At 46.8% G+C, this 21653-nt stretch overlaps 1 protein-coding gene and 1 long non-coding RNA gene across 13 annotated transcripts in view; both read right to left on the bottom strand.

Annotated features, from left to right (window-relative positions):
• Window positions 1-2510, bottom strand: part of LOC149347775 (uncharacterized) — a 240320-nt gene extending 237810 nt beyond the window's left edge. For 9 of the 12 annotated variants that reach the window (XM_089587430.1, XM_089587429.1, XM_089587428.1 and 6 more), the window contains exon 1: window positions 1925-2510. The gene's annotated coding sequence lies outside the window, so the exon portion shown is untranslated. The remainder of the gene's footprint in view (window positions 1-1924) is intronic. The other 3 variants (XM_089587421.1, XM_089587419.1, XM_089587420.1) reach the window with 1 other exon arrangement.
• A 5744-nt stretch (window positions 2511-8254) lies between these two features.
• On the bottom strand, window positions 8255-20574 carry LOC149347782 (uncharacterized). Its single transcript, XR_016292632.1, has 4 exons — window positions 20404-20574; window positions 18019-18107; window positions 12734-12901; window positions 8255-8366 (listed from the first exon to the last, which is right to left on the bottom strand). It is a non-coding gene; the product is annotated as an uncharacterized LOC149347782 (long non-coding RNA).
• Between the last annotated feature and the right edge of the window lie 1079 nt (window positions 20575-21653).

Raw genomic sequence — 21653 nt, forward strand, 5'->3', positions numbered from 1 at the left:
GTAATGTTTTAGTAATCCTGACTGCTGATGATGTCATTTGATACTTATTTGGCTATTCTGAAGGTGGGAAGCCTGTGCAGGAGAGTGAACCACGAAAGTGGAAAGAAGGCGTGTCAGAAGAAACACCGAAATAAATTTCTCAACTGTTGCTGCGGTGTAGTCTGCAAGGTCCCACTGCCATGCGGCCGTTTTTACATCGGAGAGACCGGACGGTGCGTAAACGAACGACTACGCGAACACCCGAAAGATATTGCAAACCAGTCACGCCGAAATAACATTGTCATTCATTCCGCAGATTGCAAAGACTGAGGCATTTCTGAACCACACCACTATCATCGCTAAGTAATGAGATACCTTGCACCTGATATCGGAGGCTTTTCACATTCACGAGTTTGTTAACTCATGTGTAAGCCAGCCATCGGTGGTTGTATTCGCACACGAGCTCGCCTTACTTAATCTGGGATGCGTTGATAGCTCCCGTATGTATGTCACATCTTGTTTGTCCCGCATTTGCTTCCCGTCTGAGCTTTGGCTTTTCCTGCTGCTTTATATTGCCCCCCCCCCTCCCTTTTTTCACAATAAACCATTTGGTTGTTAGTTCAGCGCATGTGCTTGTCTCTTCTTCTTCCGTCCCATCCGTCAACGCTGTTTCGTCGTACCATTAAATTAAAATAGAGAATAAATTAAGTAAAATTGAAATAAATGAGAATCATGATCTCCACTTGTTTGTTAAGGGGCGCCGAGAAAGTATCAGTTAAAGAGAAACTTAAGCGTCTTTAATTTTTATTCGGCTGTTTACACCGGTCCTGATTTTGACTCAGCTGATTAGTTACCGCGAGACTAGATATTGTGTGTGCACCTTCGAATGAACTTCACTGGTTATTAAGAGCCTGTGTCTGTCATCCCCGTTGACCTGTGTTCGCGATGTTCCTTTCTGCCGTGCTAAACAAAACTAGCCCTTCGCAGTACCTGGTTACCCTCTACTTCACTCATTTGCGCATTTGCGTCTTGAGCGCGCACACCCGGAAAACCTTGACAAAAGCATTTTTAAACAGGAAAGAGGTGATAAACATAATGTTTCCTTATTTCGAAAGATATCGCTGTAAAAATATGTCTGCAGACCTCCCCTCAGCTGGCTTGCATTTCCGCTAATAATGTTTTTGCTATCATCAAAAATTCGCCCCACTCGATTTTTTGGCGGCCTTAAATACTCCCTTGGCTAAAATACTCGATGCATTGGAAAAACCACATCGGAAGTACGAACCATCATCAATATTCCGACAACAACACCTCACAATATTCCAGTTTTTAAGTTTGTTTTCTGTGAAAGCTGCGGATGTGGTCAAGGCGTTCCGCTACTGAGTACAATGCCGCTGACTCAAAAAGAAATCTTTGTCATACTTGTCACACTCAGAGTTTGACTATTTTGAAAATACGTTACGCATAAGCGAAGTGTCTGAAGTCAATGAGGAATCCAGTAGTGCTGTGCTCGAAAGATCACCCGCAGCGGGATTTTTCTACCTTCTTTTAGCATGTTAAAAGATTGTATTGCTGTTGTCTCATTTTGTGCGCAGAGGTTTGTACTTGTGATTTATAGGCACCTTGGCTGCAGGGCATGTAAATCAATCAGTATTTTTATTTCAGCCACGAATAAGGAAGTGGAAAAAAAGCAATAGAACACAACCACAGAGTCTTCTCTTGTAATTCTCACTCCCTTTTCCAGATTACAATACACATTTATGACTTCAATTTGTTGGTTACTATAAAAGAGTACACCGAAAATCCCAATGCATGGCCGTTTTTGCATCTCGAAGTCCGGTTCCCGTTACAATATTCGAACACGCAACCTCGTGCTTATGGACTGAGCACTGCTATCACCGACATGCCACGCCAGCCATCCCTTCGCTCGACAATGACAACTTACCGCGTAGTGAAAAGAAGGCTGCGGCGTTGGACTGGCTCCGCGATTCTCCACTCGCGACACGACGAAGGAATTTCATGCGATCCGGTGTGCTTGGACGCCTGCCGGCCTGCGCATGGAGAATGTTATGTCAGCCTACACCATGATTCAGTTCGAATTTAAGGCTTCAAAGAGCCATCGGGTGGCATTTTGTGCCCAAAGTTATCAAATGCCATCACAAGAAAATGCCCAGTTGTATCGTGATCAATCAAGCTCTCTACACTTCCACATAATCTCCGATCAAGTGCGGATCAGCTGTTGGCTCATGATTTGTATTTAGGAGGAATTTTTAGATGTCGCTTCGCGTCTACATTTTTTGGTTGGTTGGTTTATGGGTTTTAACGTCACAAAGCAACACAGGCTATGAGGGACGCCGTAGTGATGGGCTCGGAAAATTTCGAGCACCTGGGGTACATTAACGTGCCATGACATCGTACAGTACATGAGACTGCACAGTACATGGGCACCTTAGAACTCAGTTCTAGTGCAGGGAGAAATGAGGAAAGAGAGCCATTCTGGCATCACTGAGTGAGAATACCAACGCATCACATGTAATCGGTAATAACTTGTGCCGTATACACAGTATATAATCGTGCAAATAAGGTAATAACAGACGCTGGTACTCAGCACAAGATGCCAAAGGTGCTCTGAAATCTTCCTGCTCAGCCGTTTTTAAATTTCACTTTCAGTGAGATGCGGCGATGGAAATAGCGAGCTAACAGTCAACAGCCGAACTCCTGTACTAACTACTACAGCTTAGTACCGATTCCTGATGGGACACCCCATGGCTCAATGGTTCTCGCGTTCGGCTTGTGAGCCCAAGGTCGAGAGAGACAGGCACAATTTCATATTGCATAATTATTTAGAGTTTTACAGACCCCTAGATCCTTAGAAAATCCCCTACTCTTATCTCATACATCAGTCTACCGAGCTGCGAGAGTGCATCAGAAGGGCAGGAGTTTACCCAAGTGTCAACGGCACACCTGATTGGACATCGTTCAGAAAACTTTATTTACCAGGAGGGGATCTAGGGAATACTAAATGTATTTAACGGGCTGATGCTCTGTTACTCTGCTGCCGATTCACTCCTATAAAAATGTAAAATATACATACTGAACAGTTTTGTTCGTAACGAAGTCCGACACCATCATTCCCAGCCGGAAACCGCGGGCCTGAACAATACAGGCAGCCCAAGGGCACCTCAACTAAGTCGCCTGCGTTCAGTGTACTTCTGGGCGCCCCAGTGGGGAGTCCCCGAATGGCACAAATAATTTTCTCATTTGTTTACTTCGTGGTTTCAGGATACGTGGGGAGGTATCAGAGAGGCTGATTTGTGCCAACCTTCCTGGGCTGCCCTGAGGCTCCGGAGCTGCGGCCAGGATGGTCCGACTTCCTGGCCGCCTCCGACGTGGTGCCACATCAAATGCCCCGATAGCTCCGCTGCAAAGGCGAAGTGCACATCGAGGTAATTAGCAGCTGGGATTGATGACAAAAACAGATTTACTAACTTTATCCACAGTTGCTAGAAAAAAAAGCAAAGACAATTACAGATGTCACCTCTATGGAGGCGCAGACAAACTACGGCTTAGCTCTGCTTAGCCGCGAAGCGGACAGTAAAACCGGTCTTAGGAATGCACCTGTGCTCTCGGCAAGCTGCACCATTTCATTTCCGAAGGAGCGCCAGGGGCTTGCAAGTGCAAGCAAAGTGAGAGTTGGAGTGTGAAGCATCATGCTTACAAAACCTTGCGCTTTTAGCAGCAAACGTACGCCAGCGACAATGCCAATCCGTCGGTAAAATAGCATATCAAGTGCACGAGGATATTGAAACTTACTGGGAGCATCGGTGCGAACGTGATAAGCAATGGCGTCATGTTCAAGCATCAACAACAACAATATCTGCCCTGCTGATCACCCCCAAAGCATTGCAGTTAACAAGAATGCAGTATGGGCTCATTGGCATCATTTCAAGACATGACAAAAACTGAGCAGAGTCCGTCTTTTCCACAATGCCACTTTGCGCATGCGCTCCTCCTCTCCTCCAGCTCCACTGGTTGATTAGAAAACCACCAGCTCCTACTGCGCATGCCCAGTTCTAGCTAGTGACAGGCTCATGCGACAGATGGCGGTAGCTGCCAAGCACGCACACATCTGCCATTTCGCACACGCAGCTGGCTCCTTGTAGAACCAGACCGCACCTGCGTCTCTCAAGTGTGTTGTTATCAACAAGTAGCTGATGAATTTTCGCCACTCAGCCACTTATTAGAAATTGAGGCGAAAGATGCCACTTCCTCACCTAACCTAACCCAACCCAATCCAACGTAACCCAATCCAACCCAACCCAACCCAACCTAACACAACCTAACCTAACTTAACCTGACCTGACCTGACCTGACCTAACTTAACCTAACCTAACCTAACCTAACCTAAACAGCTGTGAACACAGTCAGTTATTAGAAATTGAAGCGAAAGATGTCACTTGTCCATTAGGGAGGTAAATAGAATGCAGCGAGTACAGTGTCCAAGTAAAGGTACGTGGTACAGAAGCATATTTAAACTCATACTGATGATTACTGCCCACTTCTGATTCGAAACAATTTTCGCGAGAGCAATATCCAATTTCCAGCCTGTAGTGGAACAGTAACATAACCAAATCTCTTGGACGAAAAGGAAGCACATTGCAGCGTACGAGCGAACGGATTCCAAATTTCGCCCGGCCTCTTGAGCCTAAGTGGGCTGAGAGTACGCCGAAAGCATATAATCCCTCGAGAAATTCTCAAGTAAAAATTTTTGGCGCTGTAGAGTGGCATCACTCCACTCGCCCCTTTGGTGCTCGCAATGGCTGCTTTTCCAAACCACTGCACCTCATCATCATCATCAGCCTCAATATGCTTACTGCAGGAACAAGGCCCCTCCCATATCTCTCCAATTAAACCTGTCCTGCGCCAGGTGCGGCCATGCCGTCCCCAGAAACTTAATCTCATCTGCCCACCTTAACTTTGAGCTGCCCCTAGTCAAAACAGAAATGAGTTCACAGTTCGTAGTAAGGAGATGCAATTGACAAGGGATTAAGTCTACTTAGGGCAGGTAGTGGCCGCAGATCTGAATCACAAGGGTGAAATAACTGCGAAACTGGTTACGAGGGACAATAGCTACTGCGACGCCGCGAAACCCAGGAACGGGAGCCAAGGAGCTGCGCTCTAAAACAGTGAAGGGGAAAAGTGGGCCCACTGAAGCTTCGAATGGCGTGGGTAGGTCACGTGCGCAACAAAGGTGGCATTCCTACCTACAAGGAATGGCTTCCTCTTCCCTGCCGGACCCACGCTGTCAGGGCGAAAAAGGTGGGCTCGTCGGCGTCGTGGCTGACACCCACGCGACGAGTGCATCCCCGGTGCTCAGCGGGGTTTCTTCAGTTTCATGAGTCGCCCCGTGCTTCTGCGGCGAGGAATGTGCGAGCCTGACGGGAGACAGTAGCAGGCACCCTGCAGTTTGACACAGAACAGGTGTCCCTCTCTTGCCACGGTCAACGTCCTGCATTTTGACACCTTGCTACCACGCTAGCACAGTGAGCCATTCAGAGAGGTGTGTTTTGTTACATTCGCACATAAGACATTAAGCATTGAGTCCTCGGAAAGAGGTGCAGCCTCCCATGATATCTGGGAGGAGCCGCCAAGACGCGACGCAAGCAGAATGACCGTCTCTAGGGCACAGCGGTCCGAAAGCTATGCTCGCCAAAAAAAGCCCAACCCTAATTACAAAACGATGGCTGTACTCGAGCTGTTGATTGCATGTGCCAAGGCAAGTGATACGATATTGAACTAATAAAAAGGAGATGCAAGACATGAACGACATACAGTTTCTGACATCCCTGCCGAATAGCGTTAATGTGTGCATGTTCGACAATTTTACATCGTTGCTTCGTAAAAAGTTGTCTAGAAGCGAGTATTGATAGTCAGCGGGACAAAATACGTACAACTTTTGTCAAAAGTTTGCTTCCGAGCTGCACCGTGTGGCTCGTATTGCATCGCCAGCGTTTCAACACGGCTGAAGGCAAGAAGATATCTGGTTCTGGCCACTCCGATGGGTACGAATCCCACGAATGCTACAGCAGCCCCACTACACAGCTTAGAAGACAAAGCCGGTACGTTCTTGGTTCCATTATTTATTGCGTTGCGTTAGTAAGTCTGCCGAGTTTTGCCATCTTTACCCTCCTGTTTAGACAGAAAAAAGGCAGTGCTTCCAAGCATGGTGCTATGCCTCTTGCATTCTATGCTTTTATTATGTGATAGCATAGAAATCCCGTTGGAGGGAAGGCCAGGTGCCGACGGTCGTCACGCCTTTCATGTGGCCAGACCTGGCTCCAGCCGCCTCCGACACCTGCAACAGTCCTTGGTTTCCACCTCCCCCCCCCCCTCGCACTCCAAACCTGGCAAAAGGCCACATCGACTACTTTCCACCTTTCGCGATTATACCCTCTTTCCACTTACGCCACCCTCTCCACTTGTAGGGGAGAGGATGTAGGCGCTGAACTAAGTATGACTCAATTTAAAGGAAAATGACTAAGACTGACACAGCGAAAATGAGTAGAGTAGCGATTAGAATGGCATTGTATTATATTGTATTGGGTTTTATGACGCATAAGCAACTCGGACCATCATGCGCCAAACACATGGTATAATTTCTTTCAAAAATTGAGTATCCTTGGTGAGAGTCTTTGTCCTGACAAGGACTCAGAGGAGCCCAAGAAACTAAATAACCCTTTCACCGCCACTCCCGAGATAACTCGGGCTACCACATATGCACACCCCCTGCCTCTCCCGAGTTAACTCGTTTTGGCTTTTTAACTCACCCCCTGCCGCTCCCGATAATACTCGTGTAAAAAAAAAAAACGATGCAAACATGTAGCGCCATCTATGGAGAGACGCTATAAACTCATAGATCTTGTAGGGCAAATTTTACACAACAGATAGGGCGCATGTTTTCACATCCGTGTCGCTTCGTTTTAGTTCCCGCACAGCAGCCATGTGAGGCAATGTGCTACTCTCGTCCGCGCTTTGACGGACGAAGAAATTGAAAACTGCTTGTGAATTCTGAGTCCAATGATAATGAGAACGAGGAAGGAGCCCACTTAAGTGCCTTGTCGAGTGATGACAGCGATGAAGTCCCCCTTCCACCGAAAATTCCGCGTAAGACGACGAAATCCGACAGGCACGATTGGTGCTGGAATATTTGATTCAGTACAACAAATATCTATAAGATTATCCTGAATACACATGTCTACATGCCCTGCAGAGCATTTTAGTGCGTTACTAGCAAAAACTTGCGGGAAACTAACATGCGAAAAAAACCCGGCAGGGAGTGTGCAGCTGTGAGTAAACAAACCTGGCAGTGAAAGGGATAAAAACCTCAGTCTTTCTTCTCAGGTGCGAGAAAAAGGATGAGGTGCGTCAGAAAATTCGTCAGAGCAGAGTAAGAATTCTTACAGTAAGTTTTTGCGATATTGTAGTTTAAGATCGACGCTTCTTCCAGGAAATTAAAATAAATGAAATAGCTATGTACAAGTTGATTATCTCCTAACAGTAATAACCTGTTTTGCTTTGACGACATAACTTATTGAAACTTGGCACACAGGGGTATTAAAAACACCTGTGATTCAAATGTGTGTTTAGATTTAAAATCTGACCTGGAAGAGAATATTTGGCTAAATTTCTATTTGTTACGGCCATTTCTTGCTGGCTTTTACAGTAATTCCTCAGTTAAAGAAAGGCTTTTTTTAGGAATAGGTAGACATTTCCAAAGGTCCACTGCACGCCCTTAACTTTTCTTTTTCCTTTAAACATAATAGATTAGCGCTTAGGCCAACTGTGAGCTAATTACTGCCACATTGTTTGTTCTTTCCAGGTTTGTTATTTATCTTAAACAGAATGACTTTTTAGGCCTTTTATTTAGCTTTAGAATGTGCTGTGAGCCTTTGAAGATGTCTGCTTATTTTACAGATTTCTTTAACTGATAAATTTCCATAAAGGCTAGTAAGATATGACCTCACTGGGATATGTTATTTTGCCATGTATTTCCTTCCAAGAGAGATATATGAAATCTTAATGCATATTCGAAATCAGCATTCTATAATATACCTACAAGCTAATTTCAGCAGGATATGTTATCAAAAAAAAATTAAGACCCTGATCTCCCCTTAAGTGCCTGAAACGGTTTTAAGACAGTGCATTTCAGGGGCGGAAACTTACCTTTACTTCGCAGTGTATGGTCTGGAGGCGGCCGGAAGCACGTGTGCACAGTGGCCAGTGTGTTGTACGGATGACCAACGAGCACTAGCTTCTTCATCCGCAGGATGAGGAAATCCCTGTTGCGTTTCAGCCAATGGCAACGCAGGAAATCTCTCGTCCGCCAGCTAAAGGGTGCGGCAAAGAACGTGACACCAGCATGAGTATCAGAACTATATTCGCTAGCATCGGTCTCGAAAAGAAGCAATGTGCCTTCGACCTTAAATGACGCAGTGCAATTGAATAATGACAGCTGGCATCACGAAACTAGAAGTCATATTGGCTCGACGTGTACAATCAGTCTGACGTAGACGCCGCGTACGAGTCATTCCTGTGTCTTTTCAAAAAGGCTTACTCGGAATCTTTTCACCCTAAAACACTGAAGCCTCGAAAAGCTAGAAAACCTTGGATAACCAGTGCACTTCTGAAACTAATCAAGCAAAAAGATGCTCTATTCAAACGTTTTTTGGACACAAGAAACACGTGCCATCTATCCGAATTTAAGAAATTTCGGAATAAGGTAACTGCAACCCTCAGACAAGCTAAGAAAGATTACCTTCATAGGTTGTTTGATCCTGAAGCTATAAAGCGGACGGACATCACGTGGAGAAACCTTAGCGCAGTGCTTAACATTGGACGTCAGCATCCAGAGGGCGTACGAGAATTGATCATTAATGGGGAACTTTCATCAGGCGCGCATTTAGCAAACGCTTTTAATAATTATTTTGTGTCCCTAGTGAATAGTTTGCACGATCCTCGCTCCGCAGAGTACGTCAATTCCAAAACTTGCGATAGTGCTTTTCTGCATCCAACTAGCACCGAAGAAATTTGTCTCACGTTCTCCGCTCTGCGAAACAGTAAAAGCTGCGATATTGATGACCTGCAAATACGCCCCGTAAAACACGTTTTATATCTGATATGTCCAGTTCTTGAGCATGTGTATAATTTGTGCTTTGTAAACAGTATATTTCCTAAGCGCATGCAACTCGCAAGGGTTACAGTGCTCTTCAAAGCCGGTGATAGAAACAACATGTCTAACTACAGACCAATATCCATTTTACCTGTATTTTCACAATGCATAGAAAAATTAATAACACTCAGAATGACCGCTTTCTGCGAAAAACACAATATCCTTACTGACTGTCAGTTCGGTTTCCGAAAGGGTCGTTCGACAGAGTTAGCTCTACTAACACAAAAGGAACTAATATTACAAGCATTTGAGCAAAATTTTGTGACACTAGGCATTTTCATCGATTTTTCAAAGGCCTTTGACACAATTAATCACACCACACTGCTAACAAAACTTGAAATTTATGGTTTCAGGGGCCCATTCCTTAGCTTAATCAAAAGCTATCTGCAGTTCAGGTGTCAGAGGGTTTCAATAAATAACTGTCTTTCAGATAACTTACCCATTCATTCTTGTGTACCTCAAGGAAGCATTCTTGGACCTTTGTTATTTAATATTTACATTAACGACATAATAAATATTGACACCACTGCCCAATTCATCATATACGCTGACGACACTAGTCTGTTTTTTACATCTGGTTGTGCAAGGGACCTGTTGGCTCTTGCGAACGCTGCTTTAAGCGAACTCAATCAATGGAGTTCATTGAATTCACTGTCTATAAATAAAAGCAAGACAAAGGCTGTACTTTTTCAACCTAAAAACAAAAATGTCCACATTGACGGCCATTTGCAAATGGGTTCCTCGGTTATCAACATTGTGCCATCCATTAAGTGCCTCGGGGTCGTATTTCAAGAGAACTTACTTTGGAATCTTTGTACAGACTCAGTTGCTAACAAAATCGCTCGTGTTGTGGGAATACTAACGAAACTTCGATTTTTTCTTCCCTTGAGCGTGAAAAAGCTGCTTTACAACTGTCTCTTCCTGTCCCATCTGAAGTACTGCCATTTAGTGTGGGGAAACACCACGGTGTCTAACATCACAAAGCTTTATCTTTTGCAGAAGAAAGCAGTGCGCGCTATCGCTAATTCCTCATATGACACTCATACGCAGCCTTTTTTCAGTGCCCTTAACTTACAGCCGGTCACCTCCGTATATCGTAGTATTTTACTCAAGCGTTTCACTACTGCGAAAAAACAGAACACCAAATTCTTCGAGCATTTATCTCTATTGGCAATGAGTTCTAACATTTACAACACACGTCACAGAGAAACATGGTACGTTCTAAAACGCGCACTAACTACGGTCAACAAATGTTACGCCACACACTGCCATCTTTGTTAAACTCATTAGAAACTTAATAACAACGTATCTCTCCTTTTATGGGCTCATTGTGGATTCGTTTTTTTGTTTTGTTTGCTTTGCTGTAGTATACACTGACGCCATGAATGTCTAACCAAATTTCTTTGCTTGTTAGTAACTTATTATTTATGTTTGTGAATTTCAAAGCTATTTTATTTGTATAATTTTATGCTTTATGCTTTCTGCTATTTAAATCCTTTCAGCATTCTATCATTGATTTTTTTGGCCGTATGTATTTCTGTTATAGCATAGAATGTTATAGAATGTTCACTAATGCTTTTTTTTCGTTTATCCATTATTGTATCTTTTCGTTTATCCATTATTGTGCATAGTGCCATTTCTGTAGGGGGTACAGACCCCGTCAAGCCAAATCCATTTGGCTTTTTGTCTGCACTCCCGTCATCTGTACATGTATAGATGCAAATAAATTTGAATTGAATATTTGAGATTTTCTGCGCAGTTCGAACAAATGACAAGCTTGTTCTCATCCCGAGACTTCGATAATTATCACAGTAAGTGCCCGTACCAGTTTCACTACGTGATGGCATGAGTGATGGGTTTTTGAGGCCTATCAGTATTGTTGACCCTCCATGTCAGACCCTCGTGCAAGAGATTCACAATACTAAAAACAAGTCCTTTAGCGTGTTCTGAAAGTCCGAGTCCAGGTCACGTGTTACGATCTCTTGTAATCACAAAAATAACTTCTATGATGTGGGCTTATGGTAAAAATATGCCTCATCCACGCTAACATCTAGGGCTGCTGGATATGCGGTCGCTGACAATCGACTAGCCACAGCAGTTCACTGCCAACTAATCTCCTAAAGCAAATGATGAACTATGAAGAATCAAGGAGCGTAATTAGAGCGTCTTGGCGCCCCTGGTGAAGCAGGGTTTATTGGGCATGATTATCCAATTGTTCTGAAAAACGGCGCATCGAATACGTCCAAGATGTATAGTTCATCAATGCGACCTCTGAAAAAGCTATACTGCGCATGAAGACTCAGGACAAACAGTAGAAAAGATTTCATTTCTGATTGACCAGAGCTAAATAATCAGGCTGAAACCGTAAGTTGCGGCAGGCAGTGGAAACCACCAATGGGTTAGTTAGTCATATTGGGTTAGAGTGTTTTCTGTTAACGATGAAGCTTTTAATACCTACAGTTTACAAACACTAAAATCCTTGAGAAACCTAAAAAACATGAGAAATCAACGTGCTTGAGCACCTAAATGCAACATGTTGTGTAAAGGAATGCATCATTGTAAAGTTTTCTAAAATATTTTTTCTTAGTTTTTCAAGTTTTATGAACAAAATTTTTAATGTGGATTACTGCGAGTTCACCACGACACATTTCACAGAGGGGTTTGTCTTGTTTTGTGAGCAGGAAGTTGTAAGGTTTATGTGTGTGTGCCCAACTTGTAGTCGACATAAAAACTTCTGTTAAACGCTCCTGATGTCTACATGATTTCCATTCTCCTAAAATGGGTTTTATAGAGTGCAGCTGCTGTTTACCTGATCTTCCCATGTCCTCACATTTGCGGGCTTGTGCAGTGCATGCGTCTGCTTTCTCATTAGCCACAGTGTTACGTTTTTGTGTTCGGACTTTATGTATGATGTTTCATATTAACTCAGGCAATCAGCGTAAATGGCGCTGTTTCTGGTGTTCCCTCCAGTAATGACTATAACAAACCACTAGGCAACCCTAGGTTATGAAGAATGTTAGAGCACTACCAGCAAAGGAACATGCATCGCTATGGAAAGGACGCGCTATATCTGCACCCTAGAATTGCTAAATGCGCACGCACTGGACAGCTTTGTGGCTCATAAGTGGCGTGTACGGAAGTCTGTGGACGGAAGATGTCTGCACAAACTGTCAATCATATCATAGGTTCAATGGTAAATAAAATGAAAAAAGTTGATTAAGCAACAGTTCACGAGGAACATATATGTAATGAAATAAAAAAAAATATATGAAAATAAAGGAAACATAAGAAAATATAAAAACTATTATAAAATAAGAAATGAAGGAACAAAGGAGACAATAAGAGCTTTCGTATTTCGTACAAGCGCGATCCTGCAGTTTTTCTGCTTTTACGAACATATTTCGCCACAGGCCGTTCAGTTGGGATCTCTTTGTTGGCAGGTTTGTATATGCATGATAAGGAACCGCCGATTTCGATGGAATGCAAAGGTCAATTAACATGCGCTCTTCCAGATGTCTCCCTCACCTGCGGCATGCAGAAGAGTTTCCATCTCTCCTGCCCCATCCACTCGGTCGGGATGAGGGACATGCTGGCGTTGAGGACGTCGCAGACACCCACACGACGAATGCAGCGCGGACTCAGGAGGTGGCCCAGGCTCATGCTGCTGTTGGCCTGCCTCGCTGCCGGTCCTTGCTGATTCAGGAAAAAAGAGAAGACACATATACAACGGAGAGCTACAGCGCAGCGCATACCACCACCGCTCACAGCTGACAGCCAGCTGACAGCCAAAGAGCGCCTGCGAAAGCAACACTACTGGTTGGTTGGTCTTGGTTTGTGGGGATTAACGTCCCAAAGCGTCTAAGGCTATGAAGAGACGCCGTAGTGGAGGGCTGCGGAAATTTCGACCACCTGGGGTTCTTTAACGTGCACTGAGATCGCACAGTACAAGGGCCTCTAGAATTTCTCCTCCAAAGAAATTCAACCGCCGCGGCCGGGATCGAACCCGCGCCTTTCGGGTCAGCAGCCGAGCGCCATAACCACTGAGCCACAACGGCGGCTAAAGCAACACTACTGGAGCCCAGCTCGGCTTGTCGCGTATGCTCGTGGCGGTGCGGCTTCTAAACGACATTGGGTCGGCGTTGCCTAGCAACCGCTTCAGCTGCGCTCTAATAGATGGCGCCGCTGCCGCTCGTCGCCTACACACCTCCATGCCTACACACCCGGAGGACACCACCCTCGCACAGGGGCTGGGTTTCACAGCTCATGACAGCCATGGAGGAAGAAAAACAAGGAGGGAGCATGACGTCACAATCTTGAAGCCTAGTCATAAAAAAATTAGTGGAAAGCATCATGGGAAAAAGACCCTCACGTGACAAGGCAGCGGTAGCTCTCAGCCGGATTTCGGTTTCGGTTTCGCTCTCTCGCTCTACGAGCAACTGCGCGACCATTTGCTTGTGTTCACTGACGTCTCCGTGACGAGCGCAAACTGCTCGTTCGCCGCAGCGGCCACCATCCCCGAGCGACGCGTGCGCTGATTGCGGCGCAGTGGAGACATTGGAGCACATGTTCCTTCGCTGTGCCGCTTCTACAGTGCCGCGTCGCGAGATGCTCGCAGCCTACAGGGCGCTGGGAATCATCCCGGACAGTCTAGAAGCGCTCCTGTGGGCGCGCGCCAGTGCGCGCATCCGTGACAGAACAATGGTGAGCCTCTGTGCGTTCATCGAGCAGGCGGACTTGATTTCCCGCTTGCTCTTCGCCATGTAGTGCATGCGTGACACGAACGCCACCCCGGCCGCTAGCGCAGTGTGCCGCGCGCGCGATTCGACCGAGACAGGAAGAATATGCGACGGAGCTCTCGAGGCGTGACTGGAACCAAAAGTGCAACGAACTTCAGGGGACTCTAGGTTGGGCCAAGACATGGGCCTTACTAAGGGCCCTCATAGACTCAACCACGACAAACTCCGAAACCCGTAAAACGACCCAAAGGATCGCGCACCAGTTCCAAGGCACTCACGAGGAAATGCTACAGAACATCAAGCAGCGTTATATGAGCAATGCAACAAATGCCGACAGCAGCTTGGCATACACGGGCGAAGCGAATGCCGCTCTGGACGAACCCCTTACTATTGAAGATGTCAGACACGCTGTGATGTCCGCCACAAAGAACACAACACCAGGGAGGGATGGCATCACCAATGCCATGATAAGTAATCTGGATGATAATTCAATCAACAGATTCACGGAATTCGTCAATAAACACTGGGAACAGGGGACCCTCCCGGACGACTGGCGACATGCGGAAATAGTAATGATTCCGAAGTCCGGAAAGACTCTAAACCTGGAAAATCTTAGACCCATTTCCTTAACATCGTGCCTGGGAATAGTGTTCGAGAGAGTTGGGCATCACAGGTTGCAGACCCACCTTGAGGACAACGAACTCATGCCGCACACTATGTTTGGATTTCGAAAATACCTATCGAGATAAGGCGTTCTCCTGCAGATCAAGGAGCAGGTGCTTACTACCGTTCCAAAATATGGAGAGAGCATCTTGCTCGTTCTCGATCTTAAAGCGGCCTTCGACAACGTCAGTCACAGGGCTGTGCTGGAGGGGCTCAGCAAACTGGGTTGTGGGCAGAGAATATTCAACTATGTGAAAGCCTTTCTGACTAACCGAACCGCTACCATTGGAATAGGAGGCATCAGGACTGACACCTTCAACACCCCCGAAAAAGGAACACCGCAAGGCTCTCTGCTATCACCTATGCTTTTTAATATTGCAATGATTGGCTTAGGAAGGGTGCTCGAAGAAATTGAAGGAATCAGGCATGCCATCTACGCAGATGATATCACAATCTGGGTGACCAGGGGATCCTTAGGAGAAAAACAAGAGCTTCTTCAGCGACCAGCAGATACGGTCAACGCATACGCCCGACACTGTGGACTTGCATGCTCCGCTGAAAAATCCGAGGTGCTCAAAGTCTACAGACAAGGGTATGATCTGCAAAACTCCATTGATATCTACATAGGAGAAACGAAGGTTCCGGAAGTATCGAAAGTTAGGATCCTCGGCATGTGGATCCAAAGCAACCGTCGTATTGATCACACGATCAGACAGCTAGCAAATACCACAGCACAAATCACTAGGATGATTGCAAGAATTTCCAACTGAAGAAGAGGTATGAAGGAGGAAGACACATGTAGGCTAGTACAGGCCTTCGTGGTCAGTAGGATCTTATACGGCGTCCCCTACCAAACATCACTTGGGCAAGAAAAGGAGCAGTTAGAGGCAATTCTTAGAAAAGCATACAAATGCGCTCTCGGACTGCCGGTCAACACTTCGACGGAGAAATTCCTTAAACTGGGCATAAACAACACAGTACAAGAAAATATCGAGGCCCACCTTCTCGCGCAGAAAAGAAGACTGATGCTGTCCGCAACAGGCAGAAACACGCTGCGGTTGCTGGGCATGAGGGAAGCTTTGAAAGAAATCAATAGCACAGCGAGCGTTCCAAATGAAATCAGGAGGATCATTGAGATCAGTCCAATTCCGAAAAACATGCATCCAGATGTACATAGGGCGAGAAGAAAGGCAAGATCTGAATTCCACGAAAGAAGCTTCGCCGGGGCAAAAGACGTATTATACGTTGACGCAACAACATACAGACACCGATAAGGCTCGGTAGCCAGCGTTGTGGATCACCAGCTCAGGGAAATCAACTGCGCTTCGATAAAAACCAACAACATCCTCGAGGCTGAGGAAGCAGCAATTGCACTCGCCATCACCCAGCAGAGTGACGAGCCCCATGCACACATCATTACACACTCGCAAGAGGCGTGCAGAAGATACAGCAGTGGACGCATATCCACTGCAGCCATTCACATACTCAAGGCGAGGACAATCACTTTAACTAGATGCTTCATCACGTGGACACCAGGCCATGAGGCTGTCAAAGGGAACCAATGTGCGGACGCCAATGCCCGAGCATACGCCAACCGGGAGGCGCGCACCGAAGGGGAACTGGACGCAGTCACTATAGACGGTATGGAGCCATCTTAGAACACCAACGAGCCCTCCGGAGGACCTACCCTCCTCCCCACAAAGACCTCAGTAGAGAGCAGTCGGTTGCCTGGAGACAACTGCAGACTAATACATACCCCAATCTGAGTTTACTCAGCAAAATCTATCCTTCCACATATGACAACAAATGCCCGCTATGCGGTGAACACCGAACGCTTTACCACGTTACATGGGCCTGTCAGAAAATGCAGGCAGCGCCGATAAACAACACACCAGCACCGGAGCAGTGGGGGGCTGCGCTGTCCAGCTCGAAGCCTGAAGAGCAGCTCAAGCTGATCGACAGGGCTCGCAAGACTGCAAAGGCCGCTGGGGCCCTGGACTGAAGGCTCCACCTATGCTGCGAGAAAGAACCCTTATACAATAAAGTTTTTCATTCACTCATTCATTCCGAGACAGGACGCTACGTGCGCGCGGCTATGTAGTACATACAGCTTACTTCTTTTTGTAAGTGATTGTGCGCAGTGGCCGGGAGACCCCGCGCAGGGGCACACGTAAAGCCGCCGGCACTCTCTCTCGACAGCGAGAGAGATATATACTTCACTGCTGCATTTCACGTCGGAACCGAGTATGTGCGCGAGCGTATTCGGCGCGACTTGCGCCTCGAGAATAGCGGAGAATGGCGGGCCCATGGGCGGGCCGAAGTCCACCTGCCCGAGAAATAGAATCATGCGCAGCGCGCCGGAGCGCTCGTTAAACACGTCCGTCCGCCGTGAGCGCTCTGGAAGCCACTGCGCCCTTTTTTAGAGGTTCGTTTTCTTCGCCTACTCTCGAGTTCTCCGCTTAAAGCATGCGCTGAAATAAACGCTCCGTATGTGTGTATAACGACAAAAGGAATTCCTCTCCATTCTCTTTATGAACCACAGTTGAACAGTGACGAGGTCGCGGCCGCACGCTTTGATGAAAAGTTTACCTGCAGTTTTCTACAGTGCATCCAAAAACTCAAGAGTGTAATCAACAGAAGTGTTGAGACGCGGAGCCTTCAGACAACCTTGAGCTCGGTACGCATTCCGCCAAAGCTGCAATACAGGCGCTGCGCTTCTGCGCTGCATCGGAGCCCGGACATTCACTAAAAGCACCGCTTGTTGGCAGTCTGGTAACTGTGGAGGGCCTATTTCACAAGAGTCAGTGCGCGAAAGGGCCCTCGGCAGCAGCGTCAGCGGAGGATGGCTTGCCGAGGCTGAGCGCACTCTCTCCTAGTTTTTTTTTTCCTCCATGATGACAGCGTATGTTGACCGTGCAGATTTTCTGAAGCCTCCACCGAAGACTTGAAATATAGTGGAGTTTTGGCCAAACTACGTTTATTGTGATCAGTGATGAAGCAGTTGAAAAAGCGTCTTCAAACCTTTTGGAAAACAACCCGACTCCTTTCCCTAGCCGAATCTCCACGGCCGAAAAACGAGATGGCGCCACTGGTGCGATCGCTGACAGAGCGGTTTAATTTCCTTCGTCGTCACCGCAGACGATGTGAATATCCTACTTCTCATCGAATCAGGTAAGTACCCTAAACAAATGGGGTATAAAACAATTTTGCCACCCAAATGTAATTTCTGTGCGAAATTTGCGCTCGAACAATGCACCCGTTTAGCTGGGATGTCTAAGGCCCACGTTTATTTGCGCAACACGTTGTATGTGGCCACCGACGTGCCACTGCCCCAAGCTGCTATGCTAGTATAGCGGCAAGTTTCACTGAACTAACTTGGATACTTATTTGAGGATATAGCTGCGAGCTCACCCTTGCATTTCAGCCAGAGGCACCGCTGGACACCACTCGGCCGGTAGCCTGAGGGTCCTCGAAGTACCACAATACAAGGAGAGTTCGTGCTGTGGAAGAAAGGGAAGATCATTTTGCATTCAGTCGCGTGCAAGCGCTTATGCAAGCTTTCTGATGACTGCCTGTGACTAATTAATGTCGCTTTTCACTTGTGCGAACCTTGTCTCTGCGCTCTTTAATGTACGCTCGAAGCAACCAACTAGCACTAATTCCGTACAAGTATGCACACACACAAAAAAGAACAAACCACGCACTGACTCGCATCTCACTTAGCTTAATATTTCATTCTGTGTGTGTGATCAGTGAGCATTCTTCAGAAACACAATCCATCGGTTTATTTTCGCCCACGCTCCAGCGGTGAATGTCTTCGTGCAAAGCCAACGGTGCCTAAATAGTCCTGCGGCTGTGATTTTATCCCGTTTTGGAATGCTTGACAAAATTCGCAAGCATTCAACCTTTCGGAGAACATATTTTGTGTTCGACATCCTTGCCTGCGCTGTCACGCACGTTACCGGAAGCCATTGTTCGAAAACTAGCCGACTAAGGACACCCACACCAAGCTTATGTTATCAAGCATCCTGAAGACGTAGTCTCAAAAATGGTATAACGTTGTACGGTGTGATATGCTATGCTGTGCTGTTTAGAGCATGAGACTTCAAGACATGCTATTTTGATGTCGCTTTTGCGAGGCTATGGCTCGAACAATGCATGAACGGGTAAACTTTGCAAGTTAGTACATCAAGAGTGTGCAATAACCCTAAGGCAACGAAGAACAGTTCGTTTGAAAGAAATAGATGAAGATTACATGTTCGCGGTATAACGCGGCTGATGACCGCTAGCTGGCTTCCCCTGCGATTTGATTTCTCACTGATCTTGTGATTAGGGTTTCTATATAAATCACAAGATTTTATTTTATGTGTCTTTCACGAGGGGTTTCAGCATCGCGGGCGAGAATCTGGGGATCCTGGCGTCTTTCACGCGAACCTTTTGCTTGCACTGCCTTTTGCTTGTTGAGGACCATATTTCATGAACGGCTTGGAGCTTGAACGTAAACGCTTTGAAGGTTCGCAGAGGCGTTACGTTTGACATCGGCCGCCTCATGAAAGCAGAGCGATCATCTGCACTTCTGCGGTGGCGTCACCGCACGCTGCCCGGTCGACAATGCCATGCCATTAATTTAGCACCCAATAATGTAGTATCGACTGCGGCGAGGAGTGCACGTGGCGTTGAAATATCGCGAAAAACACAATATTTTAGAGCATAAAGGTGTAACAAATGCGTTCATAAACACTGGTATTCATAAACACTGTTCATTCATAAACAAATTCAGAAACAAATTCATCAACAAATGGTATTCATAAACACTGCTATGGCGTCCACTAACACACGAACACCGTAAGGGTGCTCACTAGCCCTCTTAAGGAGTTGGCGAACTCCTTCCGAGGGTGTTTGTCCCACTTTTCAAGCGAATGCTGCGTGTTAACGATATTTCTGTTCTGCTTTGTTTCTGCACTCTGTGTACTTAAATTTTATGTCTGTCTTGTGGCAGTAATGCCAACTTCTGGCAAGCGACATACAAATTCGACGCAATGTAGGACTTCTGCCGCAGGTGCGCTCGATCTTGTTCGAGGGACGCTCGTCGTCTGCACATGCGACGCGCCCTCTGCTGTGATTCTCGCGCTCTACCTCCTCTAGCGGCAACCTGTGCTCCATTGGGCTGTGTATGAGTGCTTGGCGTTTACACCCGCAACTACTATGCGTAGCCCGGGAACTGCAAAAACGGAAGATAGCATTTGTAAGATAAGCGAGTACTCCAGATGACGCTCGCAAAAATTTGTTTTCAAACTTAAACTCATAAAAAGGCCGGCATTATCATGGGTCGCAGATAGGATAAAATCAGACCACTTGCCACAAGGTGTTGCTCGTTACCCTGGCTGGGGGCGTTTCAGAGGCTTAAAAAATTCAGGGGGAACTTCAACTGTCTCAAGTGCGTGAGGCGAAAGCGTTTTCCGCACCACTTTGACTGCATCTGTGGCACTGGTGATGTGACCACTAGATGACGCCACACACAATGACTAATTACTAATTAACGACAAATTAGTAATTAAGTGCTAATTACTCCTTAAAATACGTTGAATTCAAAGGTGTCGCGTTGAACGGGCGATGGCGTTCCGTAGACTCCCTGGCAGCGCTGCAACGCGCTGTCGCGTTCCACTCAAAGGCGGAGCTTAATGGTACACCAACGTTTTTCGGCAGCACACCCACACAGTGCAGCGCTAGTGTATCTACTTCAGCGTAACGCAGGTCACGGTCTCCTTCCTCACGTGGTACATACAAGTTCCTTACCCGCACCATGTCTCCTCTGGGGGGACGAGGACGCCGGCTGGTGCGTCCGCCCAGCTGACACCCACGCGGCGAGAGCGTTGCAGAAGCTCACTGCGGTTCCACAGATTCCAGATTGCTCCGCATCATTCAGCGACGCTGGGATCGCACGAGCCTGACGAGAGACGGGATCAGCCGCCTGTAGGTTAACAAGAAATTGCGGTCGGCAATGGTCATGAAGACTGATGCAGGCGTATCCGTTCTCTGGAAATGTCGAGTCCCTGCGTTCGTGCACTTGGAGCAATGCTAGAGCGTTTGAATTGGACACTGCCGTTGTTTAAATTTCGGCCACTTTATTAGTGCGAAACCATTATTGTACGCCTCATCGGCAACGAAACCCGGCGTCGGCGTCACCAACAGCAGTGGCCTGAAGAATCCCAGATGTCGTCACCGCGGTATCAAAGAAAAGCGATCTTCCGTGGGAGCGGGGCAATGAACTCGGGACTTTCGGAGTGTGAAGCGAGCCCGCAACTCTCAGGCAACAAAACCGCGCTGCGTTTTGGCGAACAAAACCTTTTGCATGTGTTCCCTTACGGCTGCATGCTAACGGTCATTAGTAAAGAAAACAAATAAAAAAATGAGTAGCTAAATCTACGCTTTCAAATTCAAAGCCTGCCTTACGTGCCTTCTAACCATTAGAATTCACAGTGTCGGTCGTTACGGTCTCCTGAAGGAGAGGCGGCGATAAGTGCTTACACCAAGAGGTTAGAGGCCCGAATGTTGGTAATCGGCGGCCGTGCTTCGTCCCTGCTGTGGTCATTCTGCACGCCGGCAGCAGTGCTCCTGCCAGCAAGAGGTAGAAAGGTGCCAGGGGTTTGGGAATGGAAGAACTAAGCGCCCCATCTGATCGGCAACAGTGGTTGCATGCAGCCGCACATGGAGGCGAGGAGGCTGTTGACAGCAGTGCTAAGGCCGATGAAGAACATCACGGCTAAGTGGGTATAATCCTTCCTGGAATGTGCCGCACGAGTCCTGAAGATACTGCGGCTTTTCTACGAAGCTTTCTATGCTGCCACGCAATGTTCTGCAACGGTTGTATAGCGGTTGTATACCGCAACTTGCTCGGCAGTGACCCGCGCGACAACCTACTCACACACTGTGGGTTTGCAATTGCAACCCCCCTTTTGCTGAGAACTAATGTGTTGTTTCGCCACCAAGACAAGGTGACCCGGGAGCTGATGGAAGCCTTCTTTATTAGAAAAATGGGCAAATGG

This window comes from Amblyomma mixtum, chromosome 4, assembly GCF_055824585.1.
Source record: "Amblyomma mixtum isolate Tamu chromosome 4, ASM5582458v1, whole genome shotgun sequence".
Lineage (NCBI taxonomy): Eukaryota > Metazoa > Arthropoda > Arachnida > Ixodida > Ixodidae > Amblyomma > Amblyomma mixtum.